This window comes from Camelus ferus, chromosome 15 (assembly GCF_009834535.1).
Source record: "Camelus ferus isolate YT-003-E chromosome 15, BCGSAC_Cfer_1.0, whole genome shotgun sequence".
Lineage (NCBI taxonomy): Eukaryota > Metazoa > Chordata > Mammalia > Artiodactyla > Camelidae > Camelus > Camelus ferus.
Genome location: NC_045710.1, coordinates 5,260,403 through 5,279,479, shown reverse-complemented (window position 1 = coordinate 5,279,479; position 19,077 = coordinate 5,260,403). Strand labels below are relative to the sequence as shown.

Here is a 19,077-nt window from a genome sequence, read left to right as displayed (position 1 = left end):
GGATGGCGAGATTGATTTATTCCTTTGGATCCTCCTGGGGATGACTTTGATGCTAGACTCCTAAAAATACCTTTGAAGGACCCCCTCTTACTCCCACCGCCCACTGTCCCTTGCCTTCCTCCTCGGAGCCCTTGGGGGTTGCACTAAATACCATCAGATTTTTCCAGAACAGCACCCCCCTCACCTCCCAGGCGGGAGGATGTGCAGCCGCGTCTCGCTGCTCCCAGCTTCTGCGCGCCAGCAGATCCGCGTCTGCGTCCTCATAACCACTACAAAGCCGGGCAGACTTAGCCCCATTCCAATGCTGCGTTTTCAACTGAGAACATCAAGAGGCCAGAAAGTTCCAAGCAGCCCGCGGACGCAGACGCCTCTTCGGTGGCCGCTTTATCTCTAGGGAAAGTTCCATTTTAAGAACCAGATGCCAACATTCCTGGACAGTTTATGGCATCCGGATCCCTCAGGGGTGCGCATCTGCAGTGTAGAGCGTTAGCATCAATTATTTATCACCCGTTCTGGAGAGGAGTTCCTGAATCTGGATGTCCTCTGCTGGCCCTAAAACCGCGGGGGGTGGGGTCAGGACTGTTCCCGGTCCTGTTATCTGGTTTAGCAGAGTTTGTTGTGGTTTTCGAGGAAACTGCGTCTGGATTACATAAGGATTCAAGTTTTTGCTTTACTTGTTTATTTAATACCTTGGCAAGAGAGAGCCCTTACCCTGAAACCAGATAACCGAATTTGAGTTTAAAACAGACTTCGATGAGGGGACACGAGAGGGGGAGAAAATGAGCAAAACCACAAAAAGCAAACAAGGGGATGTTTATTTTTCTCCCTTTGGGTATTCTGGAAGACCTGCCTAACCTCTCCTACTTCTTGTCGCACACAGCTAATAAATTGCATTAACAAAGCGCTTCAGCTCCTACAATGGTTTAACAGTCCTCCCTCCCCCATCGTGGCCCTAATTCCTTCTAGGATTCTTCTGTGGTCCTGTTTGCCCAGAGATCTCAGGAGCACCAGGAAAAACGCCGTGCTAAATCCAATTGCTTTCAACCGTCTGATCTTGTAGGGAGATCACCTTTCAGCCCCCTTCAAAGAAAGCAAAGTTTGGAAAGTTGGGCGGAGGGGCCCATTTAACTACCAGCACGGCAAATATTTAGTTACAAATGCTGTGAAATGCCCCGATTTGTGGCCACGTTTGTCTTTCACAAAGGATTTTCCTGTGACTTTTGTTCCGGTCACCAAATTAAAAAAGAAAATTAACTTGAGTGAGAGATAAGGTCTTGGAAAACAACCCTCGGCTGCCTGCGAGCTGGCGGGGCGCGGGGCTGGCGTCGCCGAGTCTGCGCTTCCCGGAGGCGCGCGTCGCGGGGTCCGGTCCCCGCAGGGAGCCTGGGTCACCATGGGGACCCCCAGTTGCCACCCGTGCGCCTCCTGTGCCTGACGCAGCGCCCAGGCCGGGGAGGGGGTCTGCCCCCCACCTCATCCGTGGGAATCTGCAGCAGACCTCTCCAGCCAGCGACGAGGGCGGGCTTGTCCGGAATCGAGCTGCATCTTAATATTATAATGCGGCACCAAAAGCAAAACCTGAGGCCGGCTTGCGAGTTCTTAACAAGAAACACATTGTGCGCTTCCCCCGCCCCCGCTTTTTTGGCCGAAGCCACGGTTGCGCGCTGGCCACAACGCCGCGCGCCAAGTGCATGACTTCAGTCGGGAGGAACCCGCCCGCCCCGCACCGCGCGCGCGCGCGCGCCAGCCCGGGGCGGCCACCCCGCCGCGCCCCGCCGCCCCCCGCCGCCCCCTCCCGCTGACAGGTCAGGGGCTCAGGCCGGGCCGGGGCGCGCTTGACAGACACGCTTCCTGGCCCTCGGTGCTTTGGCCACTGCCCTTTCCCAACCCAGGGGCTGGCGATGGGGCACTGGTGACACCCAGGAGGCGCCAGCGCTGATAATTCTCATCACTGGCCTCTCAAGTTGGCTGGTGGAGAGACTGCTTTTAACATATTTGAGACCCCTCTTTCCAATCCTCGATCCCCACGTCTTTGAGGCGTTCACTCCCAGATTCTAGCATCCCACTCCCCCCAGGATGACAATTTACAATATTCCTTCTCCCCAGTTGGAAATAACGTGAGCGTTCTGTAAGTCCCCTGATGTCTGTCACGTGTCACTGCTACTCCTGTCCTCAGGAGGTGTTAGGACTTGGGGCTGCCTTCTCAGGCAGGTGAGTGCTGGGGACCCAGCCAGCAGAGGGACCTGTGGGGGCTCCTGGAGGAACAGCCCCTGAGCACCCACTGTCAGCTTTGGGGGAGCCTTGCTGTCTTCCCCACTCTGCTGATGCCAGGGTCCTCATCTGTAGCAATGCTGGGGCTGACTTATCAGTGGGACCCTGGAGGAAAGGTCGGTTAAGTGGTATATTTTATTCCTGGAGTCTGTGAAAAATTCAGAGACATCCCATTTCAAAGAAAAAAGAGCAACACGATGGCCCTGGTTAAGAGATTAGACATTCACATTGGGTAAGAATCACCATTTATAAACCTGTCACAGCTCTCTTGTTTTGCTCTTCACCTGACCCCATGAGTTGGGAAAGGCAGATGCTGTCCCCAGTTTATAGGGGAAGAGACTGAGGCACAGAAGTATGACCGATCCCTCTATGGACCCACCCTCCCTGGAACATCAGTCTGTGTTGATGCAGAGAGATGTGTGACCTTGACCCCAGGCTGGGGATCGATTACTGTTTTACCTTGGAATTTGTTCCAGTCCTGCAGGGAATTTATAAAACACTTTCTTCTCATGGTCCTCAGAAGTTAACAATGAGCGACTGAGCCTATTTTTGAACAAAAGCTCTACTCGAATCTGAGGACTTCATACCTTGGTGCATGTAACAGAGTCCTGGGGCCCACATCTAGAAATTCTGATTGGGTTTGGTGAGAAGCCCAGGAAACAGTCTGAGGGAGACTCTGGTGCAGCTGGCGCAGGCATTGCAGGCTGAGAAGCTTCGGGTAAGTAACTGGCCTCTTAAATCAACCCCACCGGTGACGTGGTTTGCCTCTGGGTGGGAAAGAGCCACCGGGACCTCTTGAAGTCCTGTACATTTGTCTTTGGAAAACTCAGGAGGACAAGGGAAGTTGATTGTATTTACTCCCATTTTAACTTTCTCCCTTGTTTTTTCTTTCTTCCTGATACTCCAGTATTCTTTCTTTGATAATTTCCTTTCTGTTTCAAGAGTGTCCGTTAGACATTTTCTAAGGGTAGGTCTGCTGGTGACAAGTTCTCTTAGTTTTCCTGCATCTGAGGTCTTGTTGTCCCCTTGCTTCCTGAAGGATGTTTTTGCTGAATCTAGAGTTCTGGGCTGGAGTTCTTTTCTTTCAGCATTTGACACGTTGGGCCACTTCCTTCTGGCCTCCGTGGTTTCTGATGAGACATCTATTACTCGAATTGCTTTTTCCTCTACAGATAAGGCGTGTTTCTCTCTGCTCTTTATCTTTAGTTTTCAGAAATTTGCCCATGATATACCTTGGCATGGATTTCTCTGTGTTTTTCCAGTTTGAGGTTTCCTCAGCTTCTTGACTCTGTAGGTTTAAGTCTTTTGCCAAATGGGAAGGTTTTCAGCCATTATTTCTTCACATCCTTTTCAGCCCCTCCCTCTTTCTCCTCTCCTTCCAGGGCCCTGATGACAGGAATACTAGATCTTTTGTTATATTCCTACAGGTCTGTGAGGCTGTGTCTTTTTTTTTCTTTTTTAAGTCTACTTTCTTCTGTTGTTCCAATTGGGTAATTTGAGGATTTCTATTTTTCTATCTTCAAGTCCACTGATTCTTTCCTCTGTCCTCGTTTTGCTTCTGAGCTCATCCAGTGAAGTTTTTGCTTTGGCTATTGTATTTTTCAGTTCTAAAGCTGGTTCTTCTTTATATCTTCTATTTCTCTGCTGAAATTTTTTGGCTTTTCCTTTTTTTGAGCATGTTCATAATTGCTCATTGAAAGACTTTTTTGATGGCTGTTATAAAATCCTTATTCGCTAATTCCAACATCACGTCAACTCAGTGTTGGCTACTGTTGTCTTTTCTCATTCAAGTTGAGTGTTTCCTGGTTGTTGGTATGACGAGTGATCTTCATTGAAACCTGGGTCTCAATGAGACTCTCGATCTTAATTAAACCTCCTATTAGAGCAGGTCTCTGCTGACACCACCCTGGCTGGGAAGGGGAGAGGTACCTCTCACAGTGGTCTCCACCTGCACTGGTGGAAATCCAGGCTCCCGGGTGGTCTCTGCTGACACTGCTGAGGGGCTCATTGCTGGCTAGCAGAGGTGAACGCCTCTGCTCTCCACCTCATCCTCTGCAGCACCATCCTGTTGTGATATCCGGTATAAACTCAGGTTTATAGTGTGGGTCTATTTTTCACCAATAAGAATCCCTGCTAAAGTGCCCCTAAACTGTAGAGTTTATAAGCATGTGTGATGACTATGTATTTTGGGCTCAAACAAAGGAGGATACATGGCTTGACTCCAGGGCTCTGGAGAGCGTGGGAAAGCTGAGGGGGTTGAGGGGGAAAGTGGCCACCTGTGCTCCCACCCAGCTTCCCTGGTGGGGTAGTGAGAGCATCTGATGCCCCCAGACATTCCAGAAACCATGTCATAGAAACATCTCATCACTTCTCAGAGTCAAGGTTTTAAATGATTTTGGCAGGTTTTCTTCACACATCATGAAGGCTTTGAGTGTGGAGATACTGTGCTTCCTGGTTAGGGCGGGGCTGTTTGTCCCATCATCTCTCTGACTTGATTTCCAGGGACCCTTGGGACACTGTTTACCCCACGGAAGGCACTGTTGGCCGGAAGATGTAAAGTTTGAGTACCTAGAAAGGCGGGTGGGAGCCCTGCAGGCAGTGGCTCTCGGCAGCTGCCAGAAAGCCTCCGTCTGTCCTCCTGTGATGCCATCCCAGTGTGGCCATTTCCGGTCCCGAGAGAGGAGTCGGGAGCGGGCTGATGCAATTACAGTTCTTTAGGGCTGGCTTTGAAGTCCTGAGCCCCGCTTTCCCAGAGAGGAGCCGCTGTAGGAATGCAGAAGAGCGAAACTCTTGCAGTGAAGTGTCCTGGTTCTCACGGTTGCTGCTGCTGCTGTGTTGGGGTGGGAGAGGGGATGAGGGAGGAGGTTGGAGCTGAAGGCTCTCACCACCCCCCAGTCCCCGAGCCGGAGCCCTTGTCTTTGAGGGGGTGGTTTTAATCTCACACTTTATTTCCAAAATTTTGCTTGGTGAGCATCTTTCCCTGGTCTCAGCGTGCCCTCAGTGAGTCACTGGGAACCTTGGGTTCCCGGCTCCTCTACTTGCATCAAATCAGATGGGGGACTGGACGGGAGCCTTAAACTCTGAGCCTTACTCCTCAAAGCACGGCGTAAGAACCTGCATCCTGGGTGCCCGGAGGCCGGTGGACTCGGGCAGACTCAGGCTCCAGCCCAGACACACTGAGTCAGAACCCGCGTGGTCACCAGAGCTACCTGTGACTCCCGCCCAGCGCAGCCTGTGACCTGCGCCGCTGAGGGTCCGCCCCCCGCCCCGGGCTGTGGACGGAGCCAGCGAGGCACAGGTGAGCGATCCATCTGCTCTTGACCTCAAAACAGCGTCTTTTCAGAGCACCTCCCAGCACTGACTCACGGGGCAGACTTAACAGCGCCGTTCTCTCCGACTCTCACGCTGACCAACAGGGTCTTTCCATTTTGCAGGAGGAAGCGGCCGAATGCAGGGAGCCGGGCTGCAGGGCCGGGTGTCCGATGGGGTCGGGGCTGAAGCCCAGGCTGCTCTCCCGTCGCTGTCCCACCAGGGAGGTGTGCGAAGTGGGAGAGCCTTTGGATGGGGAACAAATGAGTGCCTGTGTGAGGAGGAGGACTGGGATGTGCTGGGCCCTGTGGCGCCGCTGTGGTCCTGGGTCACAGACGCTGGGCAGAGGTGGGGTCTGCTGGCTCAGCTGAGACCACAGAGCCTGAGAATTGCTGGGTTGGGAGGCCGAGGGCCCCCCCCCAGGCCTTTGCCCCCTCTTGGTGGTGGGCAACCTGGAGCGCTGCCTCACTCGGGTGCAAGTCTGGCTCAAGCCCTTTTGTGGCCCGATATCCCTAAGCCCCACAAGACCCTCGGGGTGCGGTCTCCCGGCTCCCCTGCCAGGACGCTGCCCCATAACCTGTCCTGTCAGTACAGCCAGGAGACAGAGCCAGAATCGGGACCCTCGCCTGTCTGACTTCAGAGTCTAATGTTTGCCCTGAGCTACTTCCTAAAGCTTTCTGAAGGTGTATCAGATCATTTAATCATCTCCGGGAGAAATGCTTGTTTTGAAAAAGGAGACGTTTACAGTGGATATTTTATGACAGTTCGAAACATAATTTTGAAATAAAATATTCTTAACCATCCTCACTGTGTCTTAAGGTCCCCTTATGGGCTGATGGTGGTTGTTAGAAGATAAAGGCCACGCCATCAGTGGGGCTGGAAGGAATGATGCTGAAGATGGAGCATCCCTGAGCCCAGGCCGTCCCGGGAACAGCGTACCCCTCTGGGAGCACCGGAGCACCTGGAGTGAGCCTGCTCGGGTCCCGGCGCGGCGGCCACGCAGGTGGCGTGTGGCGCAGGGAGTGCGCTGGCCCTTCTGATCCGGTCTGAGGACGTGGATGCCGAGAGCCCCTTGCTCCGGATGGTATTTTGAACATCCATCGTGCACCAAGTGTGACACCTGGAGGAATTCAAGTGCTCAGGAAGGAGGGCGACTAGATAAAATGCAGCACAGCTCCTCCGATTGAAACTTTAGATGGACGATCAATACTTTTTTTTTTTTTAATATGAGTGGGTCCCTGTATTTTATCTGCTAGATCTAAACCTTCTTGTAAAGGGTCACTGTGACAGCAGCAAGCTTGTGACAGAACTGAGACATCTGTAAAGACGCAGGAACTGGCTTTTACTTGTCACTGAGCTCTGACTAGTTAAGATGCCTGGGGGAGAAGATGTCTTTAAACTTACAGACTGCAGAGTGTAAAAGTTCTGATTTGAGTCTGTTTCTGTTTTGTAAATAAGTTCATTTGTGGGTTTTTTTTTTTTTTTTAAAGTTCCACGTGTAAGTGAGACAGAAAACAAACCATGGTGACCAGGGGGGATGGGGGCGGGAAGGGATGAACTGGAGTCGGAGACTTGCAGATACACACGACTACGTATAAAACAGATAAACAGCAAGTTTCTACTACAGAGCATGGGGAACTCTAGTCATTATCTTGTAGTAACCTATAATGAAATAAGAATATGAAAACAAATGTATGTATACGTATGACTGAAACAAGATGCTGTACACCAGAAATTGACACAGCATTGTAAACTGATTACACTTCAATTAAGAAAAAAGGTTCTGATTTGGAGTCCTGTGGGGCCAGAATGGACAGAAGTGAACATCAGACGACTTACTTGAAAAGCTGCAATTCCCAAAGTCCCTCACAGATGTATAGGTCCACGGGCCACCCCTGCCCCCCGTCCCTTTGCATAGGCCAGCTCATTGTTTCTGTTATAAATCGATGTCCAGGGAAATACCCCGGAAACCTCTCTCCCACTTGAGATAGGACATCTCCAGAAATCCCCCAGGTCACGTCTGCTGACTCAGACTCGGCTCAAGCGCAGTGTCTGTCTGTCCCTCCGAGTCCACAGTGGGTTCAGTGATGGGCAGGTGTCTCTCCTCCAGGTGGTGACTCAGGGACCCAGGCTCTGCTGTGTCCATGGAAACTGCAGAATGGGAGGGAGCTGGGTCTGGCTCACAGCACTTGAGCTCACATCCAGCTGGTGGGAACTGGATCTCTCGGTGTCGGCACTGCTCACACTTGGGCTGGTAAGTCTTGGTTGTAGGGGGCTGTCCTGAGCAGGACATGTGCTGGCCTCTCCCACTAGATTCTAATAGCACCCCCCCAATGGTGACAACCAAACCTGTTCCCAGGCAAAGCTAAGTGTCCCCTGGGGGCAGAATTGCCCTGGCTGAGAACCACTGGGTTGCTGCCTCATGGCCACACCTGACTGCAGGGAGGCTGGAAGTGGAGCCCAGTCGCACGATCAGGGAGAGAGTAAACTGATGTAGTGCCTGGAGGCCGGTCTCCTCCTCAGTGACCGCGAGTCCGGTCCTCTGTTGCTGCGGGACCCCTAAGCCCGTGGCAGAGCTGCTTCTATGGCTGAGGGAGTGTAGCAGGAACATGCGGGATGGGACGCCGGAACTGGGTGGGACGGGGAAGATAGAAGCCACTTGCCATCATGTTCGGCAGCACCAAGTGTTTATCTGTGAACAGATGAGCAATTGTGGAAAGGATGCAGCAAAGGCAGAAATAAACATTTTGGAATATCCTCCTGGTTGACAAGTACTTTTAAAGGCATGGCTGCGTTTCCAGGCTGCCTTGCGGTGGGCATGGGTCTGGATGGCTGCTGTGTCCTGGGGAAGGGGCTCTGGTATCTTCGTCTTGCTTGAGGACCTTGAATTAGGCAGAAAGCAGAACAGAAGGGGGTTGGAAGAGGAGAGGTGAAAATCTGGGGTTTGGTGTTCCCCAGGGAGGAGCTGTCATTTGGAAGCGCAGTAAAGGGGGTCACCCCGCCACGTGTGTGCTGTGTGCTCCCGTAGTTACACCCGAAAGGGGAAACATGCAGGAAGCTGTTTCCATAGCTGTTGTTTTTTATTAACGTTTACATGAGTTAATGAGCATGCAAACAGATCCGGTGAAAACATGTCAGGAATAAAACAGCAAAGTTGGTTTTAAAGCGGGAAGTCACTGGCTTGTGAGTAATCAAATCTTACCCCAGCTGGAAAAGAAGACAGGTTGTCCAAGCTCAGACGTGCAGCCAGTGTGAATGGTGGCTCAGATGAGATACAGCTCAAAGGCAGGCATCCATCCACCCATCTACCCGCCCAACCATCCATTCCCCCATTCACCTACCCATCCATCCATCCAGCCAGCAAGCCAGCCAGCCATCCACCTCTCCATCTATCCATACATCTATCCATCCATCCATCCATCTAGTATTCACTGAGCACCTACTATGAGCCAGGCACTCTTCTGGGAACTTAGGAATCATCAGTGAACAAAACTGACAAAAATTCCTGACTACCAGGATGTTACATTCTATCAGGGAGAGACAAAGAAACAAAATTGGTGAGTAAATCACAGAGGTTATCAGAAAATGATGAAGGCTGCAACAGTAATGCAGGGATGTGAATGAACAGTGCCGGCAGCAAGGGTAGAGTAACGGTTTTGAATAGGATGGTCCTGGTAGGCTGCATGGAGAAGGTGACATTTGAGCAGAGACTTGAAGAAAGCAAGTCTCCCTGCTCACATGGCTGGAACTTGACTGCAGCAAAGCAGGAGAGGGACAGGCACTCGCCAGGCCTGCAGGAGGGTGTGTACCTGATCCCAACAACAACCCAATGGAAGCAGCTACAGCTTCAGGTGCTCTCTTTTAGTATGAGTCTGAAACTGAGACTCAGAGAGGTTAAGTAACACGTCTAAGGTCACAGAGCCTCTAAGTGTCAGGATTAGGCAGCAAAGCAGGGATAATGGATACGCTTTCCCTGCATCTTTCAGTCAAATGTGGGGAAAATAGAAAGTTATTCTTGAAGGGAAGAGAGTAATGAAGACCCATAGGCAACATTTCCATGTCTGCTCAGAAACTGAGGGTCATCTAGGCAGTGACAGGACTTTGCTGTTTTGTTCTTGAGAGCACAGCCAGGGAAAACCCAACCTGAATGATCTGGAAGCTTCTAGAAAACATGAGTTTGTAGACCCCCCCACCTCTACCTATCCCATAAGAATCAAAGGGTAGAGTGAGAAGTAGGGCCAAGCACTTTAAATTGTTTCACAAGCTTCCTAGGTAATCTTGGGGTCATGTTTAAGAAACATTCCTGAGACCCCGCCCCAACTTCTTGGCAGATGATGGAATTATCACTGCGAACCTGCATTTTAGAGAAAGTCCCCCAGGTGATCCTTATGGCCATAAGGTGATGAGAAGTGACCATTTTGTCATCTAATAAAAGTTCTGATTTTGAGGGACATTGAAGGAACGACAGAAAATAACCACTCACGCTTACCTGTGTTGCATTTAAAAACACAGTTCCTTATAATCAAAATAAATTAGTTCGTTGACTTGTGAATGACAATTGTACAATATGAGAGACAGCAAAGGACAAGTTAAAAAAAATACAAATTGAAGCAATCCTTGTGTTTTGATAGTGATCAAATCCTGCTTTCCCCCCCCCCCCCCCCATTTACTGCTATTTCTGTTTACAAGTGTCTTTAGTCCTGCTTGCTGCTCTGGCTCCAGCTCGGCGAGTCTGCTCTGGAGGCAAAGTTCTAGAAAGTCAATGTTAACAGGACTTTGCTCTTTTGTAAGAGCTGCGGTGCTTCGGCAGTTTGCGGGCTCTCAGCCAGGCTGTTCCAGCCCCGCCGTCCACACCCCCCCCCACACGCCTGTCCCTCCGAGGAAGGCTGGCCAGGCACTGGGCTGCCCCAGCTGTTTCTGATGCCCTCCCCCAGGATTCCTCTGGGTGAGTGACTCAGCATGACTCAGCAATCTGACTCTTTTTAGGGGACCCAGGGTATTTTGCCACACAATCAACATACGGTCAACATTCACACTGTTTAGCAAAACCCTTGTGAATGAACACAACAGGGGAAAAAAAAGGCCCAGATTTCCTCACACCCAAACTGGAGAGATCAGCTCAAGGATGCAGAGGACAAGTTGGGAAAGGCATCTTCCCCAGGGCAGAGCAGTGGCTCAGAGGCTGGGCGGAGAGGAGGAGGAAGAGGCAGTAACTGCGGCGTCTCTTCCTCGCGTGACAAGGAGAGTGGCCGGGAGACCTGAGAGACAGCTCCCACCGTCTACTGCAGTTGTCCCCATGGCTGTATCAGCTTGATTTATTTGGGGGAAAGCTACCCTTTATTTAAAATTTTTAAGCTTAGTGAATCTTTAGCTTCTTTTCTTTTTCTCTCGAGGTGGCACGAAGTCTGGCTCTTTTGAAAGGCCATCACAGCCGCTGACACTTGGCAGACTCTGCAGACGGGATTTTGACGCTGCGAATCCCATTGGGAGGGCCACGCTGGTGACCTCCTTGGAAAGCCAGTGTGAGCTCCTGAGCTCTGGGACTGTTTTCCCTCTGCGTTTCTGGGGTCATGTGTTAAGCCTTCCGTTAAAGAGCAGTGTCTTTGAAGCGGCTGCTTTGGGCCGGCCTCCTGGTCCCAGGATGGTTTCTCGGTATTTGGTGATCATGTGACAGAGAGCAGACACTGGATTCCTCGCCTTTTAGAGTTCAGTGTTTTCTTCAGCTGAAGAAGCTTGTTATGCTTTAGAAAGATTTTGCTTTTTAAGTCATAAAGTGGAGCTTGAAGACTGGAAGAGGGTTTTATTTTGTGTGTTTCGTTTTAATGTCTAGACTCTGCACTGGATGTTTGAAGGGCCTCAGGACCTGAGGTCCTGAGGTGGGGACCACCAGACTCGAGACTGGCGAGACTGGTGTGGGGAGGCTTTGCAGGATGTCAGTTGGTCCTCAGGGAGTGGCACCGAAGAGTCAGTCTTGGACTCAGAGTTAATCCCAGACGCAGACAGGTTCGGTGGCTTTCCATAACCCTCTCTCCTGTCAACCTGTTTTGACTCTTTGAACAGTACCTAATACCCTCGGAATGTTCTCATACAATAAATCCTGGGAGAGCAGGGCCTAGGGCATCCTCACCCTGTACCCCAGTACCTACAACTGTGTGTGGCATGGAGCGTGTGAAGGAATGAACGGAGATGCATTCGAAACGTTGGCTGTAATGAAAAATTCTCTACATCAAAGTCCATTTACTGATTCTCATTTTAAACCAAGAACTCAGTGTCTCCTGTTCCCCCCCAAGTCGCCCGAGAACAAGGCAATGAGAAGGCCCGTGTCTGTCCTGGAAAATGTGTGCTGAGCAAGGAATTCCAGGGAGAAGGAAAAGCTGAGGAATTTGACGCTGACACGGAAGTCCAGGCCATCCACAGCTGAGCACAGACCGTGTAACCATTTACCAATGGATTTTGACCGTCAGGGAATGATTCCAAGTGCTTTCTGATCCTGTCGGGATCAAGAGAAAACCAGTAGTTGCTTTTTAAAAAAATGTGATGCTCACATGATTGGAGTTTCATTTTGTTTAATTTTTAACCGACAGTACCCCCTTTGAGCTTGCTTCTGGAAAGAAAATTGTGTTTACAGGTGACCTGCTGTTTATCAGAACCAGCATGCCGGTGGGCAGAGGGAAGGCAGCGCAGGGCTTCGCAGAGATGTCACGGTTTCCCTTGGATGGTACTGGTTTTCCCCCTATGTAAAGTCCTTTGGAAACTTAAGTAAATTCCAGCTCAGATCTCTCCCCTCCCCCCATATGGACTGAATGTTTGTGTCCTCCTCAGATTCCTATGTGGAAGCCCTGACCCCAGTGTGATGGTTTTGGAGGTGAGCCTTTGGGAGGTGATCAGGGTTGATGAGGTCCTGAGGTGGGGACCACCATGATGGAGTCAGGTCCTGATAAGAAGAGTCACCAGAGAGCCACACCCCCGACCCCACGGGAGGAGACGGCTCCCACCAGACACCGAATCTGCCTGCCTCGTGCTCTTGGACTTGCAGTCTCCAGAACTGTGAGAAATAAGTGATCGTCATTAAAGCCACCCAGACGGTGGTAAGTTGTGACAGCAGCCTGAGCTAAGCGTCCCCCCACCCATATACTCCCCACCTCAGTCCTGGGTCCCTGGGTCCCTGAAGCTGGCCCCTCTGAGGGCCGTTCCCTTTGGGAAGTCGCAGCGGCCCGGGACCCTGGCAGACACTTTCCCCTCTGGTCCCTCCCAGCTCCCCAGCCCTCTGGATGACGTCCAGGCTCTGACTGTCCCGAGGACCCCAGAGTGCGCCCCGGCCCCCTTCCAGCCCCAGCTGTCACCCCCTGCTGCTCTCGCAGGTGCTGCTGCCAGGCCTGCTCGCGGCTCCCTGGGGCCCTGAGCTCTCCTGAGCCTGGTGGGGTGTGCGCCTGCCTGTCCCACTCTCGGGGACTCTCTTCACCCCTCTTTCCTGGCCTGGCCCTTCTTTGTCCTTCAGTCTCAAAAGTCACTTCCTCTAAAATCTTCCCCGGCCCACCGGGGCCGCCTCCCCCAGAGCGTCACCCTCAGAGCCAGCATCGCTGGGCCAGGCCGGGCCGGGCCGCTTCCCGGGGGCGCCCTGTGAGCTCTTCCGCAGGGGGACGGCGGTGGTGCGTGGCCCTGGGAGGGGGGAGAGCTTTCATCACTCCAGGTGGAGCCGTGTCCAGGGGGCAGAACTACCTCGGTCTCCACCAGGGCACAGGGGCAGTGGCCCACAGAGTGTGGCCCATGACATCAGTGCCACTGGGAACTGTCAGGGATGCCAATTTTCAGACCTCACCCCAGACCGGCTGAATCAGAAGCCCCGGGGAGGGGGCCCAGAGGTCTCTTCCCACCAGCCCCCCAGGCGGCTCTGACCGCCCTGGGCTGGGGAGGGAACGTGGGAGGAGCCGCGGCTGCTTCTCTGCCCCCACCCCCACCCCACGTCCGTGTGCCCTCAGGTTTCAACATAAACACCCAGAGCCTCCGGGCGGTGACCCCTGTGTCCTGAAGGCACACTCAAAGGGGACAGCTTAGCACCCATAGCTTACAACCAAGTGTCAACACGTCCACTGGGGACCAGGCCGAACTGGACAGGACGAAAGGGAGCTGAGCGCGCGTCGGTGTTTCCAGCTGAAGGCTCAGCTGCTGCCGTGGCCCCCGGGCTTCTAGCCCAGCCCACACGACGGCGTCGGGAGGCGGCACTAAGGAGCCTCTGGTCGGGGAAGAAAAGGAGGCGGAAGTCCAGGACTCGAGCGGTGGACACTGCTTGGAGTCCCGGTGAAGGTGCCTGTGGCTTGATCAGGCCTGGATATCTAATTTATGTTGTTCATCGACTCATAAAAATGTTACTGCCAAAAACGAGCCCCGAAGGTCACTTTGTGCTGTTTTGAAAATTACAGTTGAGAAACAGAGGTCTCTCAGCCACTCTGCACCCTGCATCCTTGGCAGACGTCCGCACCAGGAGCAGGGTTCCGGCTCTGCCAGGTGCCCCGGTCTTCAGCAGAGATGCCCTCAGAGCCGGGAGGGGTCCTCTCACCAGGAGCACGGTGGCCCCCAGGGCAAGCCCGCCCCTTCCTCTTCTCTTGGGCTGCTAGGGGGTGGGGGCGAGGGGTGTAGGGGTGTTGGGGAGTCATCAGACTGATTGTGCCACTTCCAATAAGTACCTGCCCCGTTGTTGGAGGCTTTCCAAGAATTTAGGGGGTACATAGCTCCTTGTGTTCTTTGGGTTTTGCCAAAATCTTGGGCAAAGGGAAAATTTGCCACCAACCTGGAGACCTGAACTCTCCCCCGGTATAGCCTGGAAGGTCTCTCATTTAAGATCTGCAGGCACTTTTGTGGCCCACCGTCCAGTTAGAAGAGGCCCGTTCCTGCCCCTTGTAGAGCCCTCCCCGGCCCCCCAGGCATAAAGAGCCCAGGGAGCATTTCGTACCAGGTTGTTGCTATTTCTGCCTCCCCAGGACGCAGTGAGCTTCCAGGGGATCAGCTCAGTGCGTCTTGTTACAGGCTTCCCCGGCACTTTGCGCCTGCCAAACACCCAGACGTCCTCAGTTAACGCTCATTGACTGAATCAATTTTATTCTCAGCAGAAGTAAGATGACAATGAATAAGAGACACATAACCAGGTCACAGGTATCCACGACATTGGGAGAAAGAAAAGGACCTGGACATATATACTGATGGCAAATTTTGATTGGCTTATTTCACTGACAAGTTCGTTTACCTTAATCGACACACATTCTTCCTCTAGGAGACACTACATGGTTTGAGAAGATGAGCGCTCAGCCACCAGGTTTGCCGGCCAAATGGTGCATTGGGACAATAGGAGGGTCTGCATGGGGGACCCACAGAGCCACTCGGACATGGGGTGCACAGAAAGCAGGGGGAGAGAAGTGCGAACGTCAGCTAGTCCCTTGTTGCTTTCAACTGACTTTCTAAGACTGAAGGACGTAGATGTTAGCTTGTCATCACGGCTCTGACTTACTCGTTTCCCAAGACGAGGCAAGACCACAGCCTGGCGGGGAAGCAGGTACAGTGTGAACTATTAGATGACCAGCTTCGGTAGGATATCCTTTCCCGTCGCATTGCTCAGAGGTACTGTGCTTCTGGAAATTGCCTTCACTTGGAATATTACTGCCATTTCAAAAGGGAGGGGGGAAAACACATTCCCCTTTTCATTAGTTTGCACCTCACTCCTCTAAAGCACTGAAGTCACATAATAAGCCTCTAAAAGTTTCTTTCTGGGAAGCACTCCTTACGATGCCTGGAAATTTCTGATTTATCACCTGAAGAAAACCAGCATTTTCAGAGCTAGTCTGCAATTGATCAGGATGTTGGGAATTTGCCCCAGAAGGGGTGTGCCACTGACACTTGCACTAAAATGAAAATCTTAGTGTTTAGTTCCTCCTGTCGCCTATAAAGCCACTCTGCCTCCCACCCCCCCAGATGCTGCTTCAGTCGGGAGAGAGCCTGGTTCCTTCCTCGCCAGCTCAAGGCTCAGAGCGTTTCACTCTTCTTGCTGCGTAGGTGATGCTTTCGAAGGGAGTTTGAGGAACTGAGGTTATTTAATTGGGGGAGAGGTCAGGAGTGACTGAGGGCTGCGTTCAGGTGGTTGCAAGGCTTCGGATGACCTGCTTGTCTCCTTTTCTGCACGAAGCTGCTTAGTTTCAGCTCCAGGAAGAGGGCCTGGGAGGGCTGCATCCTGAGACATGTCAGCCGGGTTCCTATTTCCGAGAGACGGAGAGGAGAGAGACGAGGCTCCCAAGTGAAGATGTTAAGGGAAACTGTGCCTGGGAACTTCAGAGTCAAGCCTCCTTCCCGAAGAGGACGCCCGAGACATTCACTGCAGAGAAAACAGCCCTCCTGTCTTGTGAACGAGCTGGTGGGAACTGTCAGGACAAACATGCGGTGAGAAGTCCGTGTTCCAGGTGGACAGAGGTCTAAAACTGGGGTGACACAGGTTCCGCCCTCCGCTCTGCTGCTGGTTGACTGTGTGTGGACCACAGCGGCGGCAGGGAGGGTGTGGCTGGGCAGACAGGAATCTTGATCCTCAGAGCCTCGGAGGCTAGGGAAGCAGGGAGAGTTCTGCTTCCATCATCAGATGTCCTTAAGAAGAGACTCAACAATAAAGGAACCTCTGTGCACCCACTGTGGGATAGATATGTTCCTTCTCGCATTCATTCATTCATTCATTCATTCAGCTTGATCATCAGTGCTGCGGCAACTACCAGAATGGAAGCCTCAGAAGCAAGGATGAGAGGTGAGGCAGAGGGACAAAGGTGCATGTTGCGAGGCTGTGTGGTGCGTTCCAGGAGAGAGGCGAGCCTGGGGTGCCGGGAAGCCCAGAGCAGGGGGCTTAAACCAACCTGGGGAGCGTGGGGCGTGGGAGACAAGACTTCCTGGGGAGGGGGGGCTCAGAAGACTGATAGGCATGGTGGGCAATTATAATGATAACGCTGATGAGGTGACAGGTAAGGAAATGCCTTGAAGGGTCTGCCTTCCGTGTCTCTTCTCCCAGAGGTGGGCCCTGCTTTCCCTTTGGGAGTCTGAGCACAGGGTAGGGAATTCAAGCAGAGGGAAGCGGGGAGCGGGCACCAGTGGAGGGGCAGCGAAGAGCCCTGCTGTGTGTCCACCGGGTGCTAAGGCAGGACCTCAGGCCAGGCCACATCCCGGAGGACCAGGACTGTGGAGCTAACGTTGTGGGCAGTGTGCCCTTGCAGATAAATGCTTGACCTGCGTGGTCAGCGGTGATTTTGAAGCAGATGGGGAACAAGGTCTGATTGTCTCATTGGAGAGATCCCTGGAGGCTGCGTGGAGAGCTTCCGGAGGGAGGGAGTGTAAGAGGGGGAACAGATCAGGGAGCAGGGTTGGAGTGGGCAGGAGATGCGAGGGAGGGAGTGTCACGCACACCATCAGCCCCAGCCCTTGTCCCCACAAGGACACTGCGGCTCAGGGTGGACCTCGGAAACCCAGCAGGCAGGTCGAAGGATTCCAGGGCAGCTTTCCTGACTCCGGGGTGAGCAGGCTTTCCAAACGAGGGTGACCTTTTGTCTGCCTGGTTCTGAGATTTTTTTTTTTTTCGTCTAAGTCTTTCCATCCAGCCCTGCAGGCTACAATCAGGTCTCTGTCAGGGTCATGGGAGGGAGAACCCTTTCCTCTGAGCCTTTCCCTGGATGTTCCGTTTCAGCAGGTGCCTGTAGGCTCTGAATGGAGAGCCCAGGTTCCGGGCTCGCATGGGGAAGCTGGTGGTTCTGAAAGCGAAGTGGCTCACACGTGTGACCAGCCATGCTGACTGTGCAGGGTCCCCAGAGAACACACGGTCCGCAGCAGACGGGCCGTCCCCCTCCTCACTTTGGGCAGATCCTGGTGGGTGCTGCATTCGGCAAACCCTAGTCCCCTTGTCTTGTGCTGTCTGGCCCGTGGGACTAAATTGATTCACTTTTGCTCAAACACATGTTTCAAATATTTAGTTACTCCTGGTAAGTTTGGCTTAAAATTAGCTGAAATCAGAACCTAAAAGAGAAATTGGAAAATCTTCCTTAAACGCCAAAAATAAGGTCACCGAGGGAAGGTCCAAGAGTAAGAAACTTCATTCCCAAGGAAGATTATCTTGAAAAGTTAAGAAGGAGTCAGTAATGATAGAAGAGAAAGGGTCTGGAGCAAACAGGTGACTGTTAAAGGACATGGAGAAGGAGTGACTGCCCCACAGCAGGACACGCTCCCTCCCCGAGGGAGGGGCCTTGTGGACCGCCTGCCCGTGGCTGCTCATCCTGTTTCTGTCTGTGCCTTTAGGGAAAGTGCTGGGCGCCAGCAAAGCTGGCGAGGCCTCCTCCCTTTTCCTTTGAAACCTGCAATCCTGTTAATTACCAGAGTCAGCCCCAGCCACCTCCTTTGATAAGCCCCAGGTTGTTGGGGCCAGCACTGCTCAGCTTCTGCTGAAGCCTGCCCTCCTCTTAATTGCCACTTCCCGCCCAGCTCCGTTGCTTCCGGCAGGATGCACACACATCCGCAGGGTCTCCGGCCAGCTCGCAGCCTCTGGCCCGTGCCTTTGGCTTGGTCGTCAGGTAGCAGAGGAAACGGGTGTTGAACCGTATTCAATGTGAGGGAAAGCTCCCCAGCTCCCGAACTGAAGTATTTGGTTGAAAATGTTTTGAGTTTCCAAAAGGAGGAGGGAATTTTGCTGAAGACCAGGACAGGAAGGAATGAGCTTTTGGCACATCTTCATATGTTTTTTTCTTTCTCTCATCTTCCCCAGGAAGAAATTAAAGGGGATTATTGGTAAAAACAAGTGCACACATGCCGGTAGCTGTGAATACTTAAAAAGTTGCATTTTAAAAATTATTTATTTATTTATTTATTTATTATTGGCATACTGCCAGTTACTATGTGTCAGTTTCTGGTGTACAGCACAATGTCCCAGTCATGCACACACATACATATATTCGTTTTAAAAGTTGCATTTTAACAGTGAAAATGAGCCAGACCCAAAAGGAAAAATCAGTAACGCTGGCTTTGTTTTTAAGTTTGGTATATTGTTAGCAATGGATTCTTGCATTAATTTTGACTTCTTAAATATTGCATTAAAATCGGATTTATCTTGATCACTGAGTTTTTTTTTTTTTTTTTTTTTTTGACATCCCCTTCAATTTTTCACTCAAAGCCCCACTGCTCTGAATCCCTTCATCCCAGTCCTGGCCTTGGGCTGACCCACCCCATCAGCTGTCAGTCACCTTAGCCCAGGTTCACTGATGGAGGTAAAGAAAGGCCCCCCTGCCCATCTGCCTGGACCCTCCCTTCTCCCTTCCCTGTCTGGCAAAATCTCCTCATCCTTCAAGGGCCTGCTCAAGTGCGCCCTTCATTATTAAGCCTTTTTAGGTCCCCCAACCCTTGAAGAATCCCCCTCCCCAGAGCACCCACCGCACCTGTGCCCACCTGTGCCCACCTGTGCGCTAGCCCGGATCTCTGTGCAAGTGAACTTCC

The 19,077-nt window shown here is 52.2% G+C and overlaps 1 long non-coding RNA gene across 2 annotated transcripts; it reads left to right on the top strand.

The window, feature by feature from the left end:
• Window positions 1–1,546: 1,546 nt before the first annotated feature.
• LOC106730541 lies at window positions 1,547–17,876 on the top strand. Of its 2 annotated transcripts, XR_004326097.1 has the most exons (7): window positions 1,547–2,211; window positions 2,792–2,989; window positions 5,243–5,569; window positions 6,400–7,834; window positions 10,974–12,298; window positions 12,403–12,668; window positions 13,560–17,876. It is a non-coding gene; the product is annotated as an uncharacterized LOC106730541 (long non-coding RNA). The 2 variants fall into 2 exon arrangements; XR_004326098.1 differs by lacking the exons at window positions 1,547–2,211; window positions 2,792–2,989; window positions 5,243–5,569; window positions 6,400–7,834 and adding an exon at window positions 10,289–10,525 and having other exon boundaries at window positions 13,560–17,871.
• The last annotated feature ends 1,201 nt before the right edge of the window (window positions 17,877–19,077 follow it).